Source organism: Mauremys mutica, unplaced genomic scaffold (assembly GCF_020497125.1).
Source record: "Mauremys mutica isolate MM-2020 ecotype Southern unplaced genomic scaffold, ASM2049712v1 Super-Scaffold_100280, whole genome shotgun sequence".
Taxonomy (NCBI): domain Eukaryota; kingdom Metazoa; phylum Chordata; order Testudines; family Geoemydidae; genus Mauremys; species Mauremys mutica.
This window is the reverse complement of record NW_025423303.1, coordinates 206530-211332: the sequence shown is the minus strand read 5'-3', so window position 1 is coordinate 211332 and position 4803 is coordinate 206530.

Sequence of the window (4803 nt, the reverse complement as noted above, 5' to 3'; positions counted from 1 at the left end):
GTTCGGGTTGCGTTTCCCGGCTCTGGGCATGCGCAGATCGGGGGAGGGGGCGGAGTGTGATCAGCTGCTCCATTGTGACCTGGGAGCCCGGGCGGAGCAGGAGGATCTGTGCCGGGGAGACCCATTAACCCCACCGTGCCCGGCCCGGGCCCTGCTCCCGCTGCGGAGCTGCAGCCTCCAGGTACTGGAGCGAGCCCCGGGGCCGGGCGGCGACTCTGCCCCAGTGTCTGTGGGGAGGGACCCGGCATCGCAGCGCCGGGATCTGCTCCCTGGGGTGGGGGGTGGGGGGGAGGCAGCGCCCGCGGGGGGCTCGGAGCTGCTGTCCCCGCAGGAGCCTAGCGACCCCCGGATCTGGCCATGCTTTGCCCTGGGGCCCCTCGGGAGGTCCCGGGGGGAGGGGGACCGGCCCCATGGGGGTCCCTGCGTGGGACCGGGCAGGGGCTGCCGGGATGGGGGGCGGGTGGAAAATGTCTGTGCAGCCGGGACATGGCCGGGGGAGAAGAAGAGCCGGTGACCCTCGAGGAGCTTGGATTTACCGCTACCCCCTCCCGTGGGGACCCCCCCCATCCTCTCCCGTCCTGCCCCCTTTCTCTCTAGAGAGCAAGGAGCAACACCCGGGGTGACCCCCCCTTCCCTCAAATACCTGAGAAGTTCCCTGTTCTCCCCCGATTGTGCCCCATTTTCTCTCCACTTCGCCAATGTCCAGTTCAAATCTCAGGTTTGGGGTGTTTCCCCCCATTTTTACCTCCAGTGATTTGTCCTTGTTTAGGTGGGAAATCGTTCCCCTCAGTGATTCCTGAACTGGGCAGAGGGTTAATGGGCAGAGGCTGGGGGAGCCCTGAGACAGGGATACGCCCAGATGGGGTGGGAGTGCTGGAGGCATGAGCCAGGAGCACAGCCCCACAGGACTGGACACTAAATTCTCCTGACCCAGGACACACACCCCAGCTGTGTGCCGGGACTGCAGCTGAGCTGCCCTGCCAAGACAGCCTGTGCATCCATTGACAAACCACCTCTTCCTGCAGCCTAATACAGTGAGGTCTGGGGACCTTTCCAAGCTGCGCGTGACAGGGCTCTGGCATTACTGGGGTCTGTTCCTGGCTCTGTCAGTGACCTGCTTGGTGGCCTCGGGGAAGTCACAGCCTCTCTCTGTTTTCCTCCTACCTATTATCTATTTGGATTGTGATCTCTTTGGGACAAGGACTGTCTCTCTCTGTCTGTGCAGTGCCCATCACAATGGGGGTGCTGATCTCAGTCAGGGTCTCTGCCATGCGCAGCACAATGGGGCCCTGATCTCCATCAGTGTCTGTGCAACGCAAGGCACAGTTTATAGACTCACAGACTTTAAGGCCAGACGGTAGAGGTGTATTTCAGATGAGGTCTCATCAGTGCCTTGTATAACAGTACTGACCCTTTCATGTGTCTGCTGGAAATACCTCGCCTGATGTATCCTAGTGTTGCCGGCCCAAAAGGCCTGAGGCAGCAAACAGTGATTCGTTGCCCGGAGTGCCTCGCTCCAATTAGACACACCAGGGTGGAGAAGCAAAAAAAGTTTATTTGAGATCTCAAAGCGCAGGATGCTTGGAGGAACACACCTCAGATCAAGCACACCCCAGACAAACAGCTCTCTGTCTTTATACATGATCTTAGCTAAGCATGTCTATTACCCCCAATGCCCAGCTCCCCGCTCCCCCCCCCTTCTCCCTCCTTTTCAGTTCCCATACAGCAAATACATTATGAAGCAGCAATTACTCTAAACAGGTTAGATCATACTTGGCAAAAAAAATATTATCTCGTTAGTAACTTTTCTTGACCGGTCATTCTGTTTCACTCCCTTTAGCCAGGTGCAAGCAGGCTGTATAATTGCCTCCTGGTACTGATAACTAGTTGCCACACATTCCATTCTTTCCATCTAGCCTGTGGAGTTAATTAAAGTCTAAACATGGACGCGGTTCGGACAAGCAGAGGCCTAATACAGGGAGCCTTCATTGGCACTGTCATTTTCCACCCCTCTGTCAACACTGGGTCATGCCTGGTGCCACCAACAATTCCCTCCTTTGAGAATACTCAACAAACCTTTGGCTGAGTGTTCTCATATACTGTGGACAAAACATAATTGAGTTCTATGGAGCTGGGGCTGTCAATGAGAGGGTACATAGGGACCTTCGGGGCACGGGGGGTACAAAGTTTACGGAGGAGCAGTTTAAAACAAGCAAGCAGGAGGAGGGTGACCAGGCATAGTATCACACCTGTGAGGAGGAGACGCACAAGGCCACTTCCCAGTCCTCCTAGGTTGGGCAACCAACTCCAAAGGGAATCAAAAATTGTGGGTTCCCTTTCCTGGGGCTTCCACTCCTCGAAAGCCTGTTCGGCTGACAGGATGTGTTTGTTAATGTCCTGTGAGTTTTCTGGGACATAAGTACAACATTTGTTCCCAATAAGGGCACATACCCCGCCCTGAGAGGCTAAAACATAATCTAGGGCCTGTCTGTTCTGCAAGGCCAGCAACCGGAGCTGATAAAGCTCTGAGTTAAGACTTTTTTCTATGGCCAGGGTCTCATTAGCAAACTTGGTGAGAAACGTAGAGAGCTTACGGTAAATTTGAGACAGCCGGCCCACCCCATAGGATGGGAGGAGGATCATGCCAAGTCTGTCTCCCTCCCTAATGGGCTCTGGGGTGGCATACAAGGACCTACGCTGCCTGGGGCGACCAGGGGGCAGCTTAGGGAGCACTCGAAGGGGAGGGGCAAGATATCCTACATAACAGCTTCCATACCACCGATTCGGGAGCCACTTATAGGCAGAGGTACCACAAACGTAAAAGGAGTGGCCATTTCCTACCAACCCATTATTCCCACTTCTCCATTGTCTTGCTTTGGCACCACTGAGAGTTCCAAACCGGGCGATGGAGTTGGATTTGCCATTAACATAGACTGGGAGAGAATCATTATCATCAGGGGAGACATAATACTGACAGGTGCTATTTCCAGTAGACCAAGTGTGATTGTCGGACTGGAACTGTCGATAGCATACTAACCCGGGGTCCACTGACCGTAGCCTAATAGGGGTAGGAATACGTGTCGAGTTGGCCTGCGGTTCCCAGGGGTCGTCCCTCAATGCATACTGGGATTCAATAGTACAGTTTTGTGACAAGAGGGTACCCGAGGTGTTCTTTCCCCTACTGAACCATCCCCAACAGAGATCTGACCAATTTTGGGGAACCACCCTCCAGGGCAACCCAGCTGCATGGTGCAGGATTTGGGAGCATATCCAGCAGTTAGAGAGATTAAACTCTTGGGCAAAGCAAATCTTCAGGTTCTCATACGTATTTGACTCTAATTTGTTAGGGGTTCCCCTCCATCCCGCATGTGCCTGGGGAGAAACGGGAGTCAACGAGAGGAGTGTTCCCATAGCAAAGAGTAACATTGTGGCAAACCCTAGGCCTGGATCCATACTGGGCCAGTGATCCTAAGGCCTAACAATTACAATTCCCCAAATACCCACAAAATTACTACTACTAATAACAAGCAGATTAAAAACAAAAGGGACCAGGCCCACAGGTTAGGCTGGCCCTGTGAAAATAAACACAGCCAACGCTCAGAGTGTTCACGGGGAGTGCGCTGTAACTGTCCAAAGGGGTCACAGGGCATTCCCAGCAGGCCTTACTGTCGCCTGAATAACAGCTTAAGTCCCAGATCGTCGTTGGCAGTCTTCTCCGCAGGTTGGACGGTCCACCGTTCAGGAGCTGGCACTGCTTTCAGACGGTAGTAGTGGATCCAGTTCTTGTGTCCCTCGACCTTTGCTGCTGTGTGGGTGATCAGCAGGACGGTGTGAGGTCCCTTCCACTTCTCTTGGAGAGGCTTGTCCTTCCAGGTACGAACGAGAACGGAGTCACCAGGCTGCAGGGAGTGGACAGGGGCATCCAGCGGGAGAGGCTGCAAATCTTTGGTATACCTGTGGAGAGAACAGAGAACAGCAGACAGAGAGCACATGTACTGAGATAAGAAACCGCAGCCTACCTCCCACTCCCCTAACAGAACCGGTGTACCATTCATAGGCCATGCCCTCCCAAACATAATCTCGAAGGGACTAAGCCCTAACCTGCCCTTTGGGAGAGCACGAACTCGGAGCAAAACAAGGGGTAAGGCATCAGGCCACCGAAGAGAAGCCTCTTGGCAGACCTTTGAGAGATGCCGCTTGAGTGTCTGATTAGTACGTTCCACTACTCCACTGGCCTGTGGTCGCCATGGAGTGTGGAGCTTCCAGGTGATTTGTAGAACATCCGAAATCCCCTGAATGACTTGCGATGTGAAGTGTGTTCCATTGTCAGATTCCATCCACTGGGGGAGTCCAAAGCGAGGAATGATCTCCTTGACAAACTTGAGAGCCACTGTTCTGGCAGTGTTGTTTCGGCATGGGAAGGCTTCAGGCCATCCGCTGAATCGATCCACCATGACAAGGAGGTACCTGAACCCTTGGGTTCGGGGGAACTCAGTGAAGTCTACTTGCCACACCAATCCTGGCCCTGGGGTAGGTTCCAGAGTGGCTGGTGGCACTGACACTCCTGGTCGAGGGTTGTTCTTTTGACAGACTAAACACTCAGCCTGTACCTGGGAAGCCAGGGGTCTTAATCCAGAGGTTAGAAAATACTTATTCATAAGCTGGGTGAGAGCCTCCCTTCCAGCGTGAGTGGTCTGATGTAGTTTCTGTAGTACTGGCCGTATTAGGCTTTTAGGTAGGAGGATTTTTCCTTCTGTGGAGTGGAGCCATCCCTCCTTTTCCTGGAGCCCAAGGGAGTCGGCC